General features: G+C 40.5%; 2 protein-coding genes across 4 annotated transcripts in view; one reads left to right on the top strand and one right to left on the bottom strand.

Moving 5' to 3' along the window:
• The window catches only part of Ecm2 (extracellular matrix protein 2), a 33,946-nt gene extending 31,224 nt beyond the window's left edge, over nt 1–2,722 (bottom strand). The window contains exons 1-2 of one of the 2 annotated variants that reach the window (XM_027409935.2): nt 2,591–2,722; nt 2,422–2,471 (exon numbers count right to left, since the gene is read on the bottom strand). The gene's annotated coding sequence lies outside the window, so the exon portion shown is untranslated. The remainder of the gene's footprint in view (nt 1–2,421; nt 2,472–2,590) is intronic. The other variant, XM_027409936.2, reaches the window with a different exon arrangement.
• The window catches only part of Cenpp (centromere protein P), a 199,421-nt gene that overhangs the window by 161,069 nt on the left and 12,900 nt on the right, over nt 1–25,452 (top strand). The window lies entirely within an intron of this gene.

The raw sequence follows: 25,452 nt of genomic DNA, 5'->3' as shown, positions 1-25,452 counted from the left end.
GCCAGGTAACGGGCAGGCCAGCATTATGCCTGAACCTTTCAGTTAGGGTTTGTTTTTTGTTGTTGTTTTGGTTTTGGTTTGTTTGGTTTGTTGGGTTTTTGGTTTTTGTTTGTTCATTTTTGTTTTTCAAGACAGGATTTCTCTGTGTAGCTCTGGCTGTCCTGGAACTTGCTCTATAGATCAGGCCGGCTTCAAACTCACAGAGATCCACCTGCTTCTGCCCTCCCAAGTGCTGAGATTAAAAGTGTGTGCCACCACCACCTGGCTTGTATGAAGCATTTTTATTCTACCTTCCTGTGTAAATGTACTATTTTTAATATGTCTTTAGCATTTTTAAGGTTTGCTATAAGGAATAAATTGTTGATTTTTCCTTCTTGAAATCCTTTTAAACCCTAAAACTTACTTCTCTGATGAGCTCTCTGTGCTTAATTCTTTCCCATGTTTATTCAAGGATTTATCCCACCCATCCTCCATTCCTTGCCCAACACTAGGGATAAAGGAATGAAGCTACCTCCCCACCCCATTCCTCCATCTTTAGATTTATCCCTGTCTTCTCTGGAATGACTCCATGCTTTCTGCTGTATGAGGAGCTCTTCTTGCTCCCATCGTGTGTGTGCACACACACATGCACACTCACACTTGTTACTAACATATCTTCTATTATTTCTAGGAACTTGAGAGACAAGAAGACATAATGTATATTTGGCTTCCCCTCTTGAATCTCAGTAGTTCTTTTTGTAGCTTCATCTGATAAAATCTCTTCTAAATCTGGCCTTGCCTGGTTTTACACACATGAACTTGCACTTGAATCATGTGAACTCTGCTGCTAGTAGCCTTGGAGATGTCTTCATGTCAACTCCAGCACCAAAATTTTGTTGGAGTGTTTGTATAAGTACTCTAGTCATTTGAAAATTGTTACTATAGGTCATTGAAATTAAATCATGTTTAAAGTTTTATCATCTGCTTTAGTTTCAGAAATACTAGTTTATAGAATATAAAGAAGGAAAAAAAAAAAGAATGTAAAGAAGAATCAAGCTTATTGGCATCTGGCACCTGAAGTCAACTCTTAAAGTAATGTAGGAAAGTAGGAGCAATGGCAGCAATGAATATAAAAGCTAAGGGAACAGGTGATACTGGATTTGCTGAGTAGGGCAATGTGCACTGACTTCTTTTTTTCTTTCCCAGTCATAATGTGTAATATACGAGGGTCATGAAAAAACTAGTTCTACATGAACTGTCTTTTTGGAGCCTGTTACCTATGGTCGGATACTTTGCTCAGGCTGATTCAGTGGGGAGGGGCTTGGTCCTGCCTCAGTTTGGTATCCCAGATTTGGTGACTCCCCAAGGGAGACCTTAACCCTTCTGAGGAGTGGATGGGGGGGTATGGTGTGGGGGTGGGGGAATAGGGAGGAAGGACAAGGGGAAGGAGAGGGAACTGGGGGGTTGGTATGTAAAAATAATAAAAAAGGAAAAAAATGAAAAACCTAGTTGTGGACCTGAGACCCTCTAGATAATCCCCACGGATCTCTGTCAAGGGGAGTTGTGTCATCCCTGGGCCTCGTCCAAGCACCCATTTGTCCTGGAGTTCCCTGAGTGCTAGGAGAACATAGGACTGCTCAGCTAAGTGCCATACTCTCCCAGGACAGTCAGTGACCCTGAGACCCTCCCTTAGTTCTCTCCCTGTTCCAGATGAACTCATTTTTACCTCAACCTGAAATCTAAATAGATTTGAACAGAAGTAAATTGACAAAACTGTCTTAATTTAAACAAAATCAGGATCTAGTTTAGATAAATTTTAAGAAATGGCCATCAATACTAATTGATATTCACTGGATTATAGAATTTTGCTTTATGTTTAAGCAATATTATAATCATGTTTCTAGATACTCTAATCACAATATCACTTTCATCAAGTAATGCTTTTACTTTTTGACCTTTTATTTTATCCAAAAATTGAATATCTATAAACTCTGATTAACTTATTTTCTCCATTAAAATTTTTCATTGTCTTAAGTAAACTTTAAAAGTACCATAATTTTCAATATATCTATGAAGTCACAAGTTATTATCCTTCATGTTATCCAGCCGACTTAAAGTGGAAAATGCTTTTAATTAAACATTTATGTTCTTTAGAACAGTAGAACTGAGAAAATTAAAGTTTTGAATCAGTTGACAATTCTACTCATCACATAATCCTATCTAAGCATATGAAAATAATTTATAATTCCTTAACGTTTGAAATACTGGGGAAAAAAATCATCCTGAAAAGAAACAAACAAAACAGAGCATACTTTTAACCTTTCAGTCTACTAATACAGAGATAATTTTTTCAAGGATTAAACATACTTGCACACAAAATACCCAGATAGTAAAGCCATGCCACATGCTGTAGTAGAAACTTAAAATTTAAAACGTGTTTACCTGGAAATCTAAACTAAGTAGGCTTTGCTTGGTGTCATTTAAGTCTCCCGCTGAAAGTGAAACAAAACCAGAACTTTCTTTAAAAACAAAGAACAGAAGGGAATGTTGAAAAATATTAGCTGACTTCTTAGTCAAATCTAAAATAACTGCTTCTCTTGGGGATAAATACCTTAAAGTTCTTTGTGTGGAAAATCAGCCAAAGAAGTAACCAGGGAAAATGGTTTCCAAGGGAATTTTTCTTTTTTTAAATCACAGGAAAAGTGGAAAACATCAACAGGGAGTTGGGGCGGGGGCTGGGAGATCATTTCCTGTGCAGGCTGAAAAGGCAGAACTAGAGTCACAAAAGTGATCTGAAAAATCTGTGGCTCTCATAGGCTATTTGCATGAAAATATTGCATGAATTTTGAAGTTCAAACTACCCAGCATACCACTTGAGATTTGTCAGTTTTATAGTAGAAGTGTTCTCATCCCCCTAAAGGCTGCATGTGACTCCAGTCCTGTTTAAATTGAGTTAAATTTCTCCTAAAAAGGAAACAAAAACTGCTTACATATTGATGACATTAGAAATTAATATAACTTTAGTAGTTGGGTGGTGGTACATGCCTATAATCCCAGCACTTTGAGGTAGAGGCACTGGGAGTTTTAAATCATTCTAGGCCACATATGAAGTTTGAGCCAGCCTAGGCTATAGGAGACCATATCTCAAAATGATTTCATGTATAAATACATACATACATACATAATACATGCATACACCCGTATTCTTAGCTGAACTGGAACTTACTATGTAGACCATGCTGGCCTTGAACTCACAGAGGATCTACCTGTCTCTGTCTCCCAGTCCCAGAGAATTTGTGTGTGTGTGTGTGTGTGTGTGTGTGTGTGTGTGTGTGTGTGTGTGTGTATAGACATATATATATATATATATATATATATATATATATATACCTATATAGGTATATATATATATATACTTTTTTTTAATGTACAAGGGAGCAGTAAGGGTTCTCCTTATCAGTTACTCCAGCAAATTAGTGGTGTGCTTTGGCCTCAGGTTTCTTCGTCTCCCCATCAGCAAGTTAAAAACAGATGAGTGTCAAGCCCAGCACTGCTGACTGTGGGTTCCTGAGTTCCTCTATGGAAAAGCCTAGTGAGTATTCAACATAGTACATGAAAGTCAAGTGCTATAAAGGCACATAGATTTGAGATTTAGAAATAATAAAAATGAAGATTTAACATCTTTGCAAATAAGTGACTTATGTACTGAATTATAGTAACCTCTCAATACCAATTTTGGAAACAAGAAAATAGTGAATAAATGCCTTTAAATATTTTTTGTTTTTTGAGACAGGGTTTCTCTGTGTAACAGCTCTGGCTGTCTTGGAACATACTCTATAGACCAGGTTGTCATCAAACTCACCAAGATCCACCTGCCTCTGCCTCCTGAGTGCTGGGATTTAAAGGCACCACCCAGATGTGCCTTTAAATTTTTGAAAGGAATTTATTTTTCAATCAAAAAGTCATTTCAAGACAAAAAGGAAAAAAAAACAAGCTGACAAGTGGACAAAAAAAATATTAAATTAGAAGTTTGTAGACTAGGAAATGCCAGTGGTTGGGGAAAGGCAAAAAGCAGATTTCAACATCAGTCATAGTCAAGAAGTGTTCATAGCGATATGTGCCGTCACCCCCAGTGTGAAATATTAAGACTGAACATTAGAAGTAGTATAAGCACCATCATTTTAAAATAATCCAAATAATTCTCACATACTTGGTAACATAAATCACAGCCTGATTTGAAACATGTGTGTTGTTTGTTGAAGGAGACTTGTGTTCGTGGCATGCTGTGTGTGGCAAACAGAGATGGTTCTATTGAGGACAGCAAATAAGAAGCAGTACTGTCACCCACACGCCACCTCTAGACATGCATTACAGGAACATCTTTCTGAGCAGAGGTGTGCTCAGGGTAGTGCTTTGAAGCTCTCCAGCTACAGACTTTATAAACAAGCAAACAAAAAGTAACCCAGTTGTGTATTTGGAACAATGGACTACAAAGCTCTTTGGAAACTAAAATAACATTAATACTGGTATATGAAGTTGTCTCCAACATACCAAGAGGAAAAAGGAAATATCTAAAACAATATATGCGTTATCTTTTGATATATATAATTTGGCATCTTTCTGGAGAACAGATTAGAAGGGATAAACAAAAATTATATATTTATATCTAGGTGATGAAATTATATTTTCTGTATGTAATTCATCATTTTGACGATGTTTTCTGCTTTTTATAACCAGATGAGGAAAGAATAACTATTTAAAACAATATAAACAGAAAAACCCTCATTTTATAAAAAGAGTGTGTGTGTGTGTGTGTGTGTGTGTGTGTGTGTGTGTGTGTGTGTGTATGTGTGTGTGTGTGTTGCCTGCATGTATGTCTGTTCACTGTGTGTATTCATTGTCCACAGAGGCCAGAAGAGGACATTTTATCCCTTGGAACAGGAATTACAGATAGTTGTAAGCCACTCTGTGAGTGCTAGGAAATTGAACACTGGTCTCCTACAAGAGCAGCCAGTGCTCTTAATGACTGAGCCATCTTTCTGGCTCCTTAAACAAAAGTAACTTTTTAGTGGCATAGAGGAATAACAATAACTATCACGCTGGGATGGAAAAAAACAATTTTAAGATTTCTGAGGTCCCTGCTCTACAAGTTTGTGGTTTAATGGATGATTACATGAGCTCCTTTTCAGAAACTGTTTTAACCACCCTCGTACATGGAAAGTGCTGGTGTTATGGTTTTTCCTTTTCTCTTATTATTTTAGGCATAATTATGTCCTAAAACTTGGCTACTGTAGTGCTCTGAAACAGTATAGTGTTTGTTACCGAAGACTATGCAGAAAGTGAGCATCAGCCATGCCAGAAGGGAGTAAGCCCGTAGGACATTTATTTCACTTACCACTGAGGTCACTTAGACTGGTTAGTATCTACTGTCCACACAAAGTGGAGTCATCTGGGAAGAAGGAACCTATTGAAGAATTGCTTCTGTGAGATTGGTCTGTGGGCATATCTTTGGGGACTTGTCTTTGATTAGTGACTGATGTGAGAAGGCCTAGCCTACTGTGAGCAGCACATTCCGGGATGACCCTGGCTGGACTGTATAAGAAAGCAAGCTGAGAGAAATAGATTAAGTCAATAAGTACTTTTCCTACATGATTTCTGCCTCTGCTCACACTTGAGTTCCTGTGCTGACGCCCTCTGTGACGGATTGTAACCCAAAAGCATACAATGAAAAACCGGCCCCACCCCCAAATTACTTTTGGTCTTAGTGTTTATCACAGTAACAGAAAGCAAACTTCAACAGAAATTGGTACCAGAAGTGGGGAATTGCTGTGATGGGCCTGACCATGTTGTTTGGGGAAGTAGCAAGCAGTGAATGTGAAAGGATTCTGGAACTTTGATCCAGAAAAGCTATTGAGTGCTGAGAGCTTAATTCACTGTTCTTTGGGTGCTTGAAAGATAATGCAGAGAGAAATGCTGACAATGGAGGGCCATTGTGAAGTTTCAGAAGAAAGAAAAAAAATCTTTCAGGGATGTTCATATAGAATCTGTGATTGAAAAGTTAATTGTGATTAACAAGAAACTAATACTACAAGTGAAACCTGTGCTTTACTGGAAAACTGGTCGCTGGTTAGCTCAGGCTGAAAACTTAGCTGTGTTTTATAAGAGATGAGCATTATTGAGGTAAAAGCTTCTGGAAAGTATTTCCTTAGGGTCAGAATACAGAAGCCATGGTCCAATTGGAAGTGAAAGCTGTACATCAAATTGGCAGCAGAGTTTGGCAAACATTTAAGTCTCCCACATGATACTGGTTTTGAAGGCATGAAAGGACCATGGAGAGAAGCTGAAGTTTGATACTAGATGATAAGGTCACTGGAGTCCCTGCAGAGGCCAAAAGATGCCAACCATGAAGGTACATTCTCAGATAGTGAGGATGCCAAGACTGTGAGATCCACCAAGAGCAACAGCATGTGTGGGATGGAGCTGGTCTTAGTCAGCTGAATAGACTCTGGATGGCAAGGCTGGAGAAGTGGATATGCCCAAGTCTTTTGCAGCCAAAACATGAGTGACACCCAGATGTCAAGCACAGAACCACAGCATTCTATGTATTCTGACAGACTTTAGTGTTGCTTACGTGTGATTATACTTTTATTCCCTGCTTCTTCTCTTTTGGAGTAAGGAAGTATTTTTTTTTTTTTTTAGACGCCTACAGTTAAGAAACTTCAGAGTCAGTGATTAGTTGTGGGTGTCTGCTTCTACTTCCACCAGCTGCTGGATGAAGGCTATAGGATGGCATATAAGACAGTCATCAATCTCATTATCAGGGGAGGGCATTTAAGGTAGCCTCTCCTCTGTTGCTTAGATTGTTAGCTGGTGTCATCTTTGAAGATCTCCAGACATTTCCCTAGTGCCTGATTTCTCTATAAACCTAAAATGTCTCCCTCTATTATGGTATCTCCATTCTTGTTATCTTCTATTCTTCACCTGACTCAACCTTCCTGCTCCCTCATGTCCTCTGTATCCCTCCTCTTCTCCCCTCTCACTCTCCTAGCTCCCTCCCCGCTCCTCCCTTGCTCCCAATTTGCTCAGGAGATCTTGTCCCTTTCCTCTTCTTCAGGGGACCATGTATGTCTCTCTTAGGGTCCTCCTTGTTTACTAGCTTCTCTGACAGTCAGACTTTTAAACTGTACTATAGCGGCTGGAGAGATGGCTCAGTGGTTAAGAGCACTGGCTGCTCTTCCAGAGGTCCTGAGTTCAATTCCCATCAGTCACATAGTGGCTTACAACCATCTGTAATGAAATTTGGCTCCCTCTTTTGGCCTACAGGCATACATGCTGACAGAACACTGTACACAAAAAAAGTTGTAATGTAAGGTTTAAGGTGATGTCCAAGGAGTGGAGTCTACTTGTTAGATTCAGCTGTCAACTTGACAAAGTCCAGAGGCATCTGAGGACATCTCAGATGGGGGATTTCCATGATCAGATTGTCTGTGTTGCATTTTCTGTTGTTGTATTTCAAGAGGAAATGGCTTTTAAGTTGGAAGAATGAATATGACATATTGTTGAGCGACACACAGAAAATTACAAATGTTGATGCCTTGTAGATATATGAGCAGATACGAAGGCTGCTGTGTCTAATTAAAAATTTACCATAGTTTTATACAAAGTTTTATGGGTTATTTTATTCATAATTACTTCTTATAACTCCTGAATATTTGTCTACTCAGAAAAAGAAAACTAGTTTTATTTTACACACACAACAAAACAGGAAGAGCTCCTTAAATAATAACTGCTCTAGTCACCTAAGTTTTCAGTCAGTCCCTTTAACTCCTAATTTAATATTTTTATGCTGCTGTTTTATAACAAGGCATAAGCTCTAATGTAGTTGATCACTTCTTCATCTGTGAAGTTTTCTGCCTCCTCTCAACTCCTGTCCTCCCTTCCTCTCACCTTCAGGATTTTGTATTATCCTTCTCTTTCTTTCTTTTTGGGGGATTTTTCTGAAGATAGGGTGTCTCTACATAGCCCTAGCTATCCTGAAACTCACTATATAGACCAGGCTGGCCTCAAACTCTGACAGATCAGTCTACCTCTGCCTCCTGAGTGTTGGCATTAAAGGCATATGCCACTGACTGGCCATGTCAGGTTTGTTGTTGTTGTTGTTTTGTTTTGTTTTTTTAAGTTTTTTTTAATTAATTGCATCATTCCCCTCCATTCCTTTTCCTTCCTCCAATTCCTCCATGCCCCACCCCCTCAAATTCCTGGCTTCCTCTTCTTTAATCGTGTGTGTGTGTGTGTGTGTGTGTGTGTGTGTGTGTGTGTGTGTGTGTGTGTGTGTGTGTTCTAGTCTCAACATCTCTTAGTTGCCTATAGTTCTTGTGTAAGGTTGAGGCCCTGTGAGCTTTCTGGAGCTTTTCCTCATCCACATTAACATATCTGTTGGTGTTGTCTTTGTTCAGCTCATGTTAGGCTGCCATTTTGATAAGATTTTTGGGGGAATGTAGCTTCTGACATTCTAGGAGATACAATCTTTCCTAAGCAGTGAACACATGTGGTTTCAATAAATTCTTAAACCATATTATATGCATTATTTTCCATTTTATAATGGACCAAAACTAAGATGTTACAAATGCAAAATGAAGAAACTGAATGGCGTTAAACTACCTAATGTTGGTTAAATGACAACAGTCCCAAGCTAGTCTGATATACTTTTCTTACAACACTCAAGGCAGTACCGCTCACTGGTCAGTGCTTCCTTCCTGAGCAGCCACTGCAGGGCATGTGAACAGACAGCCACTCTCATCATCACTGGGTCTCCACATCACAGAACTCTGTAACTGCTAATGAAAATCAGTTCCCCACTGCTAGAACAGGTTTGACAACAGGTAGCTGCAGTCAGGACCTGAGTCAGACCTAAGCCCAGTGACTTGCTGAATCCAGAAGACTTACATGCCCTTTCTGGCACTCAGATGACTGATCTTTAGTGCAAGACCATTAGAGAATTCTCAGATTGTTTCTCTCAGACTTTACAGGGTGTGGTGTTCTTGCCTTGGAAAACAGGCAGCCCAAAGCATTCAGAATTGTTATTTTCCCTGTAATTTCCCTCCTGTAACCCCTGAAAGCCATGCTTGGGACTGGTGAGGGAATTACACATGTGCTAGTTTAAGCATTGTTGGAATGGGGATTCTTTTCCACTGATACACTGTCTGAAGGAGATGGCTATAAACCAGGGTGACCACAATATTTACAAAGGTATGTAATGAAAAAAGACGACTTTGGCAACTAATGTAACTCCATCACTCATGGGGAGGATAAAGAGACACTCACTTGAGGTTAATAAATCAAAACACAGTGTTTGTCCACAGCTTCATTTTTTCCCATTACTGGTGGGTGATGTCATCATCTTCATTTCCCTTAGGATCTTTTTGTGTCCAGGAAAAGAAGATTAATATTAACTGCATTTATTATCATATATTCTTATTTCATGGTGAATTTTAGTTTGATTTTCCACCTATGTAGAGTGGGTTTTTTAGATTTTATCTTTGTATGTGTACATGTGTGTATGTATGTGTCTGTGTTTGTCTCTATGCGTGTCTGTATGTGGATATGAGTGCAGGTGCCCTCAGAGGCCACACGCATCAGATCCCTGGAGCTAAAGTTACAAGCAGTTGTATGCCCAATGTGGATGTTGGGAATCAAACTTGGGGCCTCTGCAAGAGCAAAATGAGCTTTTAAGCCATCTCTCTTGCCCTTATTTCTTTTTTTTTCCTTTTCTTTTCAATGTTAGTGGTCAAATCCAGTGCCTTATGCATGCAAAGCACAAGTAATACCAATGAGCTGTTCTTACTCCAAGAGGTTTCTAGTTGATTTCATTTTCCTCACATTAAATTCTAATTTTTTGTTTAGTAGTAGTAATCAAATCCTATGCCTTCCTCTTGCAAGGCAAGTGCTCTACTCCACAGTACATCCCTGGTCATTGAACGTTGATCTTTAAAAGAGTAAAGCTAAGCTACCCTGTCTGGCTGGATAATGTTGCTCCCAGAAGCCATGTGTTATTAAACAAAAATCCTAGTTCCAGAATGGCATACTTCCTTATGCATTACTGGTCAGGAAGGGCCTAGAGGCCCTCAAAACAATATAGGCTATTTCCATAACTCTTGGTTGCTCACCAGAACTAAAAGATAAGACCCTGTTGCTGAAGACAATGGGCACTTTGGTTGCAAGATGTACAGAAATCAAGCTGGCAGGAAACTAGAAGTATCCTTCTTGAAACCATTGTTCATGGTTCTAGAAAGTGCTATGCATAACCTGGAGGAGAAAAAGCATGGTGTCATCTTACCCATCTGTGAACCCTATAAGCTACATCAGCCAGACAAGATGTGCTCCCTAGTGCAACAGTGCTGTGACTGTTGCAGTAGTAACCAACTATTTCCTGATTGTATTTGAAGCCTATTCCACAGAAGGGATTCATACCTGGTATTGTAAAACTGGTCAATGCCCATAGCTGGAGAGATCAGAGGGAACCTGCTACTATTGTTAAATAGTCACAGAATCAAATTGCCTTCTAAACACTGATGTTCACATCTATAGATTAGTGCTGCTCTCAACTGTAGTCAGAGAAGCTTCTGTGAGAAACTCATAACTGGTCACGGTACTGAGAATAAGTGACTATTTAATAAGCACTGTTTTAAGCAGGACAGTTATATCACCTACCTTCCAAAGCTCAGAGAACACTATGGAAGATGAATGCAAAAATTTAAAAATGTTTCCTAATTTACACAAAATAAAATTTAGAATTGCTAAGAAATATAAAAATAACTAAAACAATAATCAACACTACTAGATGGTATTTAAATTGTAATATTTTATAATCCATTGCTCGTTATACCTGTATTTCTCTGCTGGAGTGAAGAGTTTAAGCATCACTACTCATTGAGCAATATCTATCTTGTTCCAAGCAAATAAGTGGAACCAGGGCTTGTCACCAAAATCTGTAACAATGCAATGTATTGATTAGTCAACACTCCAGGAAAGTACTAGAAAAATAACCACCTCTAGCAATACAATTGTAACAAAATCTGTAACAATGCAATGTATTGATTAGTCAACACTCCAGGAAAGTATTAGAAAAATAACAACCTCTAGCAATACAATTGTGCTAGAATTTAGCCCAACAGGAGAGTAAATCCTTAGGATGACTAGTGTCCTATATTCAGTCTCCAGCACCTCAAAAGAAAATCCAACCAGTGTCTGCAGTTGTCAGAGTGTGAAAGGCATGTACCACCATTATCCGGCTGGGTCTGCATTTTTAAAAGGCCACACTGATTGTACTGTGCTTTATGAAGCAAATGGAAGGAGCAAATCTAGAAGCAGGGCACCATTGAAAAGCTTGTGGCAGCCAGGTAGTGGTGGCACATGACTTTAATCCCAGCATTCAGGAGGCAGAGGCAGGTGGATCTCTTGAATTCGAGACCAGCCTGGTCTACGGGGGGGGGGGGGGATGGGGGGGGGATTATTTAGGTTATCCAAGAAAGGGAGATTCCTTTACTAAAGTTGGGGGAGTATGTAAAATTAGTAAAGCTTAAGGTTTATTTGGATGTAGGAAGTAGAAGAAGAGGAATCAGGTATATGAAGCTTAGCTTCTGGGTGTAATACAACTATATTGCACGATAGTTATTTACTGAGGTGAGCACAGGCTAACACCAGTTCTGCAGATAAAGGGAATTATGGGCTAGAAATAAGATCCATTAGAATGTGGTGGCTAGTACTGAAGCCACAGAACTGAATGAAATCATCAACCACTGTGTATAATAAAGCCGTGAGACAAGGTTTATTGAGAATTAGGGGAACAAAAGATTTTAAAACTTTCCAAACTAAGCTGGGCAGTTGTGGTACACGCCTTTAATGCCAGGTCTCAGGAGGCAGAGGCAAACAGATCTCTGTGAATTCGAGGCCAGCCTAGTCTATAGAGCAAGTACTAGGACAGCCTCCAAAGCTACATAGAAGGGGGGAGGGGCGGACCTTTCCAAACAAACTAAACATTTGCATGCATTGTTGAAGAAATGTAAAATGATAGACTTCATTTAGGCTACTTTATCAAACTCTACTAAATGATAAGCCATTCTTCTTCTAGGAATCTATCCTATAGAAAGTTATGCACAGAATACAACAATCTCTTCTGTGGATGTTTGTTGTAATATATAAAGTATTGAAAAATCACAAGTAACCAAATGATTGCTGAAAGAAAGTAGGTTTAATTCTATAACATGTTAGAGGAATCTAGGAACAGCACAGTGAGAGACACCAGGAATCAGCCTTCCCACTTAGATAACAACTAAACTGACAGAATCTGTCTGATGTAACTGTTTTTTAATTCTGGAGACTACTAAGGGCTTGCAACATCCCCAAGGACAACTAAGATAGTAAATTGTGGTTAATTTGATCAATTACAGTTCTTAGCACAGTAGCTGCTAACCAGACCTCAACCTAGCTCCATCTCAGATGTCTGTAACATGTTCCTGGAATAAACCAACATTCCTGCATATATTGGGGATTTGTTATCTAATGGCTGCTTCTTATCATAGAGGTTCAGAGCCAGGATCCATTGTGGTTGCCTGTCTTAGTCAGGGTTTCTATTGCTGCAACAAAACACCATGACCAAAAAGCAAGTTGGAGAGGAAAGGGTTTATTTGGCTCACACTTCCACGTGTCCATCATGAAAGGAAATCAGAACAGGAACTCAAGCAGGGTCAGAACCTGGAAGCAGGAGCTGATGCAGAGGCAGTTCAAGGGGTGCTGCTTACTGGCTTATCCCCATGGCTTGCTCAGGCTGCTTTCTCATAGAAGCACCACCCACAATAGCCTAAGCCCACCCCAATCAATTACTAATTAATTAAGAAAATGTCCGGGGTTGGAGAGATGGCTCAGCGGTTAAGAGCATCGACTGCTCTTCCAGAGGTCCTGAGTTCAATTCCCAGCAACCACATGGTGGATCACAACCATCTGTAATGAGATCTGGTGCCCTCTTCTGGTGTGCAGATATACATGGAAGCAGAATGTTGTATACATAATAAATAAAATCTTAAAAAAAAAAGAAAGAAAGAAAGAAAATGCCCTACATACTTGTCTATTTACAGCATGATCTTATGGAAGCATTTTCTTTTCTTGTTTGTTTTTTATTCTATTATTATTTTTCCCAAGACAGGATTTCTCTGTAGTCCTGGCTGTACTGGAACTTTCTCTGTAGACTGGTCTACAAACTGGTCAAACTCAGAGATCTGCTTGCCTCTGCCTTCTAAGTGCTACTAAAGGCATGCACCACCATAGCACCTGGGGGCATTTTCTTAGTTGAGGTTCCCTCCTTTCAGACAACTCTTGACTTGTTTAAAATTGACATAAAACATTCCAGCACATTGCCCCTCCCTACATTTTTTGCAACCCTTTCTTTTCCTGCTGAAGTCACACATACACTCCTTTTTGTTGTTGTTTTTCATTTGGGAGAAAAATACAAAAGCCTAGGTCATTAACAAGTAACTGCAGAAGCTAGGGAGATGTTTCAGTGGATAAAGTGTTTGCTATGCAAGAATGAGGACCTAAGTTTAGATCCCCCGCACCAATGTGAAATAGCAGTGTGCACCTGTAACTCAGCACTGGGGATAGGAGGAGAAAAGTGGCTCTCTGGAGTTTGCTGACCAGGCAATCCAGCTGAAACAGTGAGCTCCGGGTTCAGTGAAAGGCCCTGTCTCAGAAAATAGGTTGGAGAATGATAGAAACAGACTGTGGAGGTTAAAAATCAACTCCACAAAGCACACACGGCTGCAAGCTCACCTGTATACACATGTGTACACACACCATACAGAAAACATGTATTAGCCTGGAGGTTTGTCACACGCCTTTAATCCCAGCACTAGGGAGACAGAGACAGACAGATCTCTGTTAGTTCTAGGACAGCCAAGGCTACATGGAGAAACCCTGCCTCAAACCACCCCCCCCAAAAAAAAAGAAGAAAGAAAAGAAAACACGTGTATTATCCACAAATAACATTTTAAAGAAAAGCTAACTGCAGGGGTAAGAAAAATGAATGATAAAAGAGGTAAATATGATACAATGTACATTAATGCATATATAGAAATGTTATAATGAAATCCTTTACATTCTGTATAATCATTGTGTGATAGACTAAGTATCTCAAGAGATAAGGAAAGCTAGAAATTGACAGTACATGTTCCAAGAAAGGCACTAGTTATAAATAGATCCAAGAAGACATTAAGTTTATACTTCAGAGCCAGGCGTTGGTGGCGCACGCCTTTAATCCCAGCACTCAGGAGGCAGAGGCAGGCAGATCTCTTTGAGTTCATGAGTTCGAAGCCAGCCTGGTCTACAGAGCGAGTGCCAGGACAGGCTCCAAAGCTACACAGAGAAACCCTGTCTCAAAAAACCAAAAAAACAAAACAAAACAAAAATAACTTTGCTTCATCTTCTTTCACTAAGTGTTGTCTTCTGCAGAACAGCTGTCACTGTTGCAGACATGTGACCCAAAGGACCGTCTGTATACCCTCAGTCCAGTGTCCCAGAAAGGTGATCAAGGAAAAGTTACTAATTTCTCCAAAAGATTGTGCTTGGGTCAGGCTTCCATTCCAGGTTCTGTGCACTATGATCTGTGGGGTCAAGTTCAAGTATGGATTGCACATGTATTGCTGAGAGGCAGTAATACAGGCTATAATGAAGTTAACTGTAAATTAAGTAAAAGGCTGTCCAGATAGACGGTCATTTGTTAAAGCCTTTGTGACGAAAAGTTCTTATTGTTGAATAGAACTTTTTTGTGGGTGGGTGGGGGCGTTTCAAGACAGGCTCTGTGTAGCTTTGGAGGCTGTCCTGGCACTTGCTCTGTAGACTAGGCTGACCTCAAACTCACAGAAATCTGCCTGTCTCTGCCTCCTGAGTCCTGGGATTCAAGGTGTGCGCCACCACCACCTGGCAAATAGAACTTTCTTAAGCAAACTTCCTGAGGAGACCATCCTTGTATTGTTGGAGTGTGCATCACTGTGTGACCTAAAGCAAACTTTACCCCTACTAAGCTGTTACTGTTAGGACTTGATTTTTTTTCTTTATCTGGTACATTTATAACAGTATCTGTGGATGACTACAAGAACTTTCCAGTTTTTAGCTCTGTGTCATGAGAATTGTCCTTTAATTATATGCAAGTGCCTTCATTTTCTTTTTATTTTGTTTTGCTGACACAAGGTCTGTATGACTCTGGCTGCCTGAACCTCAAGATTACCTGCCTCTGGTTCCCAAGTGCTATGATTAAATGGTGTGCGCCACCAAACTCAGCTATATACAAGCTTTAAAGAGTAGTGTTTGCTTTTATTCTTAGCAGCTTTTTAAAATCAGTTCTGAATTTATGGAGAGGTGCTTTTTCTATCTTTTATTTGGAGGGTAGTTTAAAAACATTAGTGACAGCATATTTACTCTGTCCTCAGTAGGTAAGAATTGGTTTTGCATTTAAACTGACTAATTTCAAGTAGGCTTTAATGAAACAAACAATATTTGTGCTGTGAAATCACCAGCATATGAGCTGCAGGACCTGTGCCATCATGTGCTTAGGATGGTATGGCGTTTGGTGTCTATAATTCATAGCAGAAGTGGATTTTAAGTGTTTACATGCTGAGAATAGCTTCTCGATTCCAGGAGAGGAACATTAGCAATGGCTGAGCACTCAGCCATGACCAGGACCTCCATCCAGGACCTGATGCTCTGTTAAGTTCGTCTTCTTGACCTATGAAGGCTTCATGCTGGGTCAGAAATGAATAAAAGACTGACCGTATCACTGTAGCTGCCTGTACTTCATACTGTCGTCGGGCACCTATCCTTGCCTCACCACTGCCAGTGTCAGTTCTGTCTCTTCATGAGGCGCCACCCAGATGTTTACCATCTATGCTGATGCTATGTTTTCTGAACAAAGCCCTGATAGCATGTGCACTCAGACCTGTGGCCACATAACATGGAGGCCAGAGGAAGGTGTTATGTTTCCTCCTCTCCCCCTCTCTCCCTCCCTCACCCCTCTCTCTCTTCCCTCCTCTCTCTCTCTCCCATATTCCTTTGAAACAGTCTCTCCCTGAGCCTAGAGCTCATGTTTTTTAGTTAGGCTGGCAGCAGCAAGCCCCAGTGAACTTTCTCATTTTTGTCCCATACAGTAGTGGAGTTACAGGCACTCAAGAGACCTTGCCCAGCTTGTTATGTGGGAACTGGTAGCTAAACCCAGGTCTGCATGCTTGTGCTCTTAACTATTGAGCCATCTTTCCAGCTCTCTTAGTCATGCTCTTTACTCACTAATTTCACTAAATTCCTTTAGACTTGATTTCCTTTAGCTTTTTCATTTCTTTTTTTTTGGTTTTTCGAGACAGGGTTTCTCTGTGTAGCTTTGGAGCCTATCCTGGCACTCGCTCTGGAGACCAGGCTGGCCTCGAACTCACAGAGATCCACCTGCCTCTGCCTCCCAAGTGCTGGGATTAAAGGTGTGCGCCACCAACGCCCGGCCTAGCTTTTTCATTTCTAAGTCAATTACATTCATGAGTTTCACGAATTCCACCAAAATTCCATAGGGGGGGAAATGGCACCAGTAAAGGAGAATACAGGAAAGAATTTTTTATTACTTGAAAAAAAGTGAAAATTATGGGACAATCTAGATAAAATTACAAACAAAAAGTTAAAGTGTTCTATAATAAATAGAAACTCTTTAAGAACGCATTGTTTTGTTTTTTAAAAGTTAGAGAAATTGACATCTGTACATTTTTAAAAGGTCATTTGAATTTAAAACAAAAATTAAGCCTGGTGATGGTGGTGAACACCTTTGATACACCAGCACTCAGAAGGCAGAGGCAGGTGGATCTCTGAGTTCAAGGCCAGCCTAGTCTATGGAGCGAGTTCCAGGACAGCCAGGGCTACACAGAGAAACCCTATCTCGAAGAACCAAAAAGAAATAAATAAATCATAGATTACTTAAACAGCAGGTTAAATATAGCTAAAGAAGAAAAAAGTAGGAGATAAATTTGAGAATGCCCTAATCGCAATAGCAATAGCAAAGCAAAACTTCTAATGTCCCTTCTGAACCCGTAGATGGCCTTTACTGGACATTTAATCTACCTGAAGTAACGTCATTGATCTTTGTGACTAGAGCTTCTTTCACTTAGAACTGTATTTGTGGTTTGTCCATGTTGTAGTGTGTGTGAGTACATTGTTTCTTTTAGTGACCAGTGGATGTCTCGCTATTAATAAGCCACACCTGTTTAGCCACTCACCAGTTTAGGAAAATCTAATTATTTGAAATTGTCTGTAATGAATAACTCTACCATGAACATTCACACACAAGTTTATATACAAATATGCTTTATTTCTCATGGTTTTGTTCCTAGGAGTGGAGTTGTTGAGCTGTATGACAAATTTATGCTTACAGCTTATGAAACATATGATGTCACAGAAAATGACAGAGCAGGGCACCCCAAGATCAGTTTCTCTAATGAAATCACCACAAACTGCCAAATTTAACAGAATAACCCATGCTGAACCCTGGGATCAAATCAGATGCTTGCAGCAGCTAAGGAGTACAGGATGAGAGAGAGCCACTGGATTTCAGAGGAAAACATTGTCATTCTTCCCCATGCTGGCAGTGGCCATGAGGATAGCGCGCCCCCCCCACCCCCATGTTCTTGATGTAGCTTCCTGGAGTTAGGGAACACATATGAACCTCTTTCTAATACTGTGCTGTGTCTTCTGACCCCCTTTGATGGTTCCCCAGGGGAGCGATGCAGCACCTGGTCTGTCACACTTAGACCCCCTTGGCCATAGCAGCTTTCTGGGATATACAACTTCATGTACTACCGAAGCCTCTGAAAAGGCATGCAACAAATAGCCAACCCCCCCAAAAAATAAAAATAAAAAAACTGGAAAGAGGAAGAGGAGGGAGAAATAATGTTTGGAAGGACCACTGCATACACAAAGAAATGCAGTGTACAATGCCTGCTAAGAAGAGACTAGCCAGGGACCAGGCCTTACCCCTTCAGGGTAAAGGCAGAGCTATGGGCAAGCTTAGCACCAAAAAAGTGCCCACCTCAATGCCAAGCCCCAAAGGCCAGGAGAATTTTGTTTGGTTTTGCTTTGTTTTTCTTCTGGGCTCCAGGCACTTAAAAGACTCTGCTGGGTCATTGGCTATGAATATAATGGTACTCTAGAGACTTCACAGTGATCACATACAAACAAGACTACAGTCATAGTACATCAGGCTGCAAGTCACTAAATATGCATATGTATTTCTCAGTTGATAATTACGGCAAGAAAGAATATGATTGCCAAAGTCAACACACTGCAGGCTTCCCCAGGTTAGTTCTGCTTTCATATCTGACTACACTGAGTGAACAAGCCACTTCACACTCCAGTGCTGTGGATACAGCCGGTCCAGCTGTCATGCCTTTCCCCACCACGATGGACTACTACCCCTGAAACTAAAGCAAAATAAACATTCCTCATTTAAGTTAAATATAGTCCAGTATCTAGCAACAGCAAAAAAGAAAAGGAAGTATTGGTATATGGATGTCTTTCTTCAGATAAACACAAGCCAGAGAGAGTGCCCTCAGGCAGCAGGCTAGGGAGCCCAGAAATGATACTGCTAGCCCGTCTGTCCTCTCCTTAGGAATTCCCCTGAACCTCCCCTGACCATGCCCTCACACCTGTAGCAGCTCCTAGGAGGCGGGGCTACAATGTCTCCCTACAAGGAAAGCATAGAAAGAAACAGGAAAGAATGATCCATTCACAGGAAATATGGTAAGAAAAAGTAAGGATATCAACAAAGATATGTTATTTTTTAAAGCCTCTAAATGAAATATACTATTTACATACAAAGGGATATTTTTCAGGCATAAAAAAAAATCAAGTATTAAACAGTCTAGAAAACTTTGCTAAAAAAAGCCAGACACTAAAAGGTGTGTATTTATGAATTATATAAGATAGATAAATTTGTAGAAACATAAGCAAAGGGGCTGGCTGTGGTGGCACAGACCTTAAATCCCAGCACTGGGGAGGTAGAACCAGGTGGATCTCTGTGAGTTCAAGGCAGCCTGTCTACATATCAAGGTCCAGGACAGCAAAGGCTATATAGTGTGACCTTGTCTCAAATTCCCCCACACACATACAAAAAAAAGAAAGAAACTAGTAGGGGAAGGCTTCTGGGGGTTTTCAGAGGACAGAATGAAATGAACTGATTTGATTAATGAGGGCAACTTTTATTTTGAAGTAATAAACACTCTTTGGGAATAGAGGGAGTAGGTGGTCAAACGGCACTCAGAATGTCCTAAGTGTTAGCAAATTGGTCACTTTAAATAGCTTATGCTATTTATGAGTTTTATGAAAATTAAAAGAACAAGCAGCTGTGTGTCTAAAAAAGCCCCTTCTCTTGTCCTTTCTTCCTCTCCATGTCCCAACCCCCAGGACATGAGCTCAGGAAAAAGCTAAGAGTAATGTTACCAAGTCTGAAGCCCTCAGTTGTTCTTCCCAGCCCAGAAGAACTCAAATGATGTAACATTCTCTCTGAAGAGGAGGACACAGGGCAAGTGGGAAAAAAATTAGATAATCCCAAGGGTAGCCCACGTTGGATAGGAGGGCTGTCAGCCATCCCTCCCTGGAATTAAGTCACAGGGTGGGGCTCAGATTAATGGTTCAGGAAGCTCAAAGACACACCCCACACAAACAGCACATTCCCGCCGTGAAGTGTTGTGGAAAGCAGACCTGTGTGCAACTGCGAATAAAGAATAGCTTGCCCTTCTGTGAAATTCAAAGGAATGATTTTCACTCCGCTTACCATTGAATGTATCATTTCAGAATATATAATATGCTCTAAAAATAGCAAAGGGAAATATCTAATTGATTTTACAAAATAAAACACCTTTTCCATATTCTCACCTCATTTGTTATTGTCTGCATTTGATGAGGTATCCTAATAGGTATAAATGATTACTTGTAAAGAAGGTTTCATATGAGACTCATGTAGATCTATGTTTTTATTTGCAGCTATGTATGATAGCTCAGATTGAAAGTCTATCTTAGCTGCTTTATTTTATGAAGTCTTGTAATACAAATGGAAAACAACTGTATGTCACCAGGTGTGATGCACTGAAGGAGGCAGAAGCAAGTGGATCTCTGAGCTAGAGGCCAGCCCTGGCTACACAATGAGAGCCTGACTCAAGAAAGGGGCCAGGGAGAGAACTATACATTCACATTTTCTGAAGCATTTCAAATTTGTATTGTCTCACTATTCAGCTCTGGCTGCCCTGGAATTCACCCGTGTAGACCAATCTTGCAGTGATCCTCCCAAGGGCTAGGATGAAAGGCATGTGCCGCCATGTCTGGTTTGCTATACTAGCTTTTAATTGTGGTGTATTAATAAGTTTTAAATAATATATTTATCTGATAAACACAAACCATATGGTATCACAATACTCCGTCCTCCACATTCCCAACAAGTGGGCAGTTTCTTTCTCAAGAATGTGTAGGCTGGCTTCTCAGGAGACCATGGTACACTTGAGCCCTTCTTTGTTGTGAGCTGTAACTAAGTAAATGATTTTATATGTCCATATGTTAACATAAGCTCTTTCTGAGAACATCATTATCTCATTCTGTGGGACAAAACAGACCCAAGTCTATTTGCAAATGCCCCTGAGAGCTTTCAGTAGTGACTGGACACTTCTGATGAGGTGTTGAGTGAGGCTATGTCTGCACAGGTTCCCAGTGGCTCTAATTCTGCTAACCTAACAAATTATTAACTGCTTGTTCTGAAGACTTTTTGTTTGGTTTCCAGACTCCAACTTTAGTTTCTGCTCAGTGCATTTTCTTGTTTGGTAAAAAGCAGTAAAACATGTCTACTTAGTATTCAGCACTTGCAAATAAGAAGTCTTCCTCCTGTTACAAATACGTAAACAAGATTTATATTAAAGATGCTTGGCGTCTGAAACATAGGTTTCCTATTTGCAACTGAAGTATAACTTTTTAAAAATGGAAATCTGTCTTTTGGCTGTTCTGTCCTTAAGCTGAGGGAGAAAAAGGGGAAAAAAAAAAACATACAGCTTGACTATCTTGGCCCAGACTCTGTGTTTCCATTCCGGCTGCTGGCCAGGGCTGCATAAGCAGTGGTTGTTATGCAAGCCTCCAGGCCTTCAGGGCTCTTATCCTTCCCAGACCTCAAATACAGCATCTGTCTGTTTCCAAATAGAGCTAAGAACTGTACAACCCTTTTCTGTTTCTTTGGTCAGCCTCAGCTTCTGGAAATTACTATGTCACTTCAAGTTTATTTAACCCTACATTCTAACTGAATTATTGTTTAAATACATTATTTACTTTTAGTTGACCCAAACTGAGTTATTAATAGAGGAAGGTTTTAAAGACAAATAGAAGTTCAAAAATATTTAAAAACAAAGGTCTTCAACTAAAATCTTCATGTAACAAAGATATCTAAGCTGCAGTTCTTGTCCATTTATTTAAAATGCAATCCAGTTAACTCCAGTTGAGCCAAAACATATGAACTATAGCTCAGGATAAAGAAATATAAAGCACTTAATGTTATGTGTAAATGAGCCAAAAGCTGAGGTCAACATTAAAATTTCCATATTTTCAGGTAGCTTTGCTTTATATATTGAAATCCCAAGAGAACAGAAAAGCACAAAAAAATATCTCTCAGAGCAGAGTTAGAGCTCATTGTGTATAAGCCATAACATGTAGTGATCAACACCCTACCCTGTTTATCATGATGCAGACGAGACATGGGGACTGCACCTCCAGCACTGTATCCTAGACCTAGAGCACCTTGAATGGTTGATAAAGCAGGGCATTGCAAAGACTAGGAAGTTCTTGAAACACATCACAATCCTGTAGTTACGTTTCTTTACTGCTTTTCCCATCAAGTTTTCTGCCTCGTGAGGTCACCCATGCTGCCTTTTGTCTTTTTACCTCTGGCAGAATAAAACAAAGAAAAAGGCATAGATTATACACAGTTTATTAATTTTCCACAAAAGGATTTTGTATAGCCACCACCTAAATCAGGAAACAAAGAGAAAGCAGTTCCCAGAAACACTTTCCTCTTCCCAGTCCTTGCTTCCATGGGCAAGCACTCTGCTGTCTTCTGGTGGAGAGACCAGCCTTTTGTAGACCTTCATGGGTAAAACAGGCTGCAGGAGCACTGTGTGTAATCAAGATCATTCATCTCATCACTGTATGGAATTCAGAAAATATCTACGATCTCGTTCCTAGGTGCGGCCCAGGCACAGATATAATAAATAGTACTGTGAGTGTGTACAGACAGGTACAGTTTATGTTTGGGGTTAATGTGTCATGGGATTTATATCTGTTGACTTGAGCATATGTTGTCAGTTTCTCAAAGTAACTGCCAAATTACTCAAGCAGTGGGTGATGGTTCTAGTTGCTCACATCTGTTTCAGCACTGGTTTTGTTCATTGTTTTTAGCCACTTAACTGTTGTACCTTTGTGGTTTAATTGGCATCCCCTGATGTATTATGCTGTGTGTGTGTGTGTGTGTGTGTGTGTGTGTGTGTGTGTGTGTGTGTGTGTGTGTGTGTGTGTTAGTTTTTGTTGTTGTTGTTTTGGTTTGGTTTTGAAACAGGGTTTCTCTGTGTAGCTTTGGAGCCTGTCCTGGAACTTGCTCTGTAGATCAGGCTGCCTTTCATCTCACAGAGATCCACCTGACTCTGCCTCCTGAGTGCTAGTATTAAAGGTGTGTGCCACCACTGCCCAGCTCATTTGTGTTTTTTAATAAAACTCTTTCACGGCAACATAGATGGTGGTAAAATCAGTTCACATTAGATTAAGCAGAAAAAAAATTTAAATGAATTCCTGTAGTCCATGGTAGGGCTAAAGCTGTTGAGATGATACCTGGCCAATGAGAAGGAAGCGTCCCTCCTACCAGTCACTCAGCACACTTATGTTGACTCCCTTGCCTACCTTTCAGTTTCAGAGACAGGAAGTCTGTTTCCTAAGGGTCAGGGGATGTACTGTAAGTCACTGTTGATAGAGGTAAGCTGGGTCCCCATGAACGGGTGGACAAGATTTGTACCAGAAAAGAAAAAGCTGGCAAAGCCTTCTGAAACTACACACACACACACACACACACACACACACACACACACACACACAGAGAGAGAGAGAGAGAGAGAGAGAGAGAGAGAGAGATATCATTTTGAATTAATGAATCTATCCAGATTTTTCATGTCAGATAGGCATGGATAGGGTGACATGAAGTATTTCATTCAGGGTGCTTTAGGAAAACAAAGTCATTTTAGACCAGCCAAGGATTTTCTATTTACTTTACCCTCATTTCCTCTAACTCAGGAGCTATCCTATGTTGAGATATGAATGGTTATAAAACATTTTATAGAGAAATGGATAAAGACACAGCAGTTGCTACTCTTCCATTATCTCCTTCAAGTTTGGAGCCATAATAATCTCCTCCTCTCCCCCGCCAGGCCACAGTGAAGCAGCAGTGGTGAGTGTTTATGGAGCTGGCTCTGTGGTCTGCGGCCAGACTGCAGGGCAGGGGCTATTCCAGCCTCACATAAAAACTGTTTTTAAAATTCTCTCAACAAAACATAGAAGCCACTTAGTAAAATAGCCATGCATGCTAGTTAAACTGGTAGTAGTAACAAGGATAATGCAGAGAAGCAAGTGTATAGTAAACTGGGACCCTTTTCTCGCTAATCTCAAATGTAGCATGGGACCTTAGAAGAAAAAATGAAGGAGATCTGAATAAGGCAGGGACTTGATGTGTTGTTGATGCCTCAGTGCTGGCTCGTAAGTAACAGCCATCTGCACTAATGCCAGATGCTACCGGTAAGGTTCATACACAGCTGTGTACAGTCTTGGTGATTCTCCTGTTAATGTAAAACCTCTGAAGGAATAATAAAATGTATATGAAAAAATGGTAGAGCCAGGCGGTGGTGGTACACCCCTTTAATCCCAGCACTCTGAGAGTTCATGGCCAGCCTGGTCTACTGAGCAAGTACCAGGATAGGCTCCAAAGCCACAGAGAAACCCTGTCTCAAAAAACCAAAAAAAGGAAAAAAGACAATAGTAGAGAAAAGCCTTCGAAGAAGCTCAGGGTCGTCCCTGGAGCTTCTGCTTTGGTAGTTTCCTGCTTTTGTCTCCTGTACTCTCCTTGGGCATCACAGTGCAGCAGGAACAAGGACCCAGCTCAGCCTGCTGTTTCCATCCTGGCTTCACACATTATTGTGAGCCATGTTTTCCTTATTATAAAAACAGGCATAATTTTACATCTCTGCCTCAAAAAGGCAGATCTAACATGATTTGTTAGATAAAAGATCTTTGAGCACTAAACCTGCTATGCACAGAGTAAGTTTATCCTGCCCTGTCACCTTTACTGTGTGACCAAAGCTGTTCTATCTGGCTGTCTTTCTCCCAGGAATCCTTGTTTTTGTTTTTCTTGACCACCAGCCAAGATTTAAGGCAAGAGGGGGCAGGTAGGTTTTTGTGAGTTCCAGGACAGCCAGGGTTCAGTGAGACCCTGTCTCCAAGACATGAGCTTAGGCAAAGGACGGGGATTAGGAAAGGTGACAAGGAAACACTGGCAGCTAGGAAACAGGGGAGTTGGCATCTTGTTGAGACCAGGGAAAGCCTTGAAGAAGGCTCATTAATTCTGAGAATCCCGCTGTATTGTGGGAAATTACCAATACGGAGTCAAGTAGAAATATAAGGGTATTTAATGGGGAAAAGCCTTACTTACAGAGCAACCTAGCCAGCTGGCGTGGTAGAGGTCTGTACTGCAAGAAGCAAAGAGAAACCGAAACCGAAAACGCAGTCCCACTACGTCACTCTGACCACGCCCTCACAAGCCTGGTCAGGCACACCTGTAGCCAGCCCCTAAGAAGGCATGGCTACAGCTTTCCCTACACCGCTGCACTCAGGGGTGAGAGGTGGAAGCAGGACAGGACACAAGTTCTAAGTCTCTCTGAGAGGCAGAAAGGGTCTTCCCCACCCCATATTTCCCCAACATGATGGTCTGCCTGTGTGGGAAAATTAGAAAAGACAAGAGTTTCTAATCTTGAACCAGAATGGCTCTTTTTTATATTCTTCTTCCGCATAGATAATGGATTTTTTTTTAAATAAAAGTAAAGCATTAGGTGGCTGGAGAGATGGCTCAGGGGTTAACAGCACTGGCTGTTCTTCAGAGGTTCTGAGTTCAATTCCCAGCAACCACATGGTGGCTCACAACCATCTGTAATGAGATCTGGTGCCCTCTTCTGGTGTGCAGGCATATATGCAGACAGAATACTATATACATAATAAATAAGGTTTTTTTTAAAGTAAAGCATAGGAAGTACCTTTACTGTATCTAAGCTTTTTAAATTTTATGTGTATGAATGTTTTCCCTGTGTGTGTGTGTGTGTCTGTGTGTCTGTGTGT

The sequence above is a fragment of the Cricetulus griseus genome, chromosome 3 (assembly GCF_003668045.3).
Source record: "Cricetulus griseus strain 17A/GY chromosome 3, alternate assembly CriGri-PICRH-1.0, whole genome shotgun sequence".
NCBI classification, from domain to species: domain Eukaryota; kingdom Metazoa; phylum Chordata; class Mammalia; order Rodentia; family Cricetidae; genus Cricetulus; species Cricetulus griseus.
Note: the sequence above shows the minus strand (reverse complement) of the source record. Positions and strands in the feature narration are given on the sequence as shown.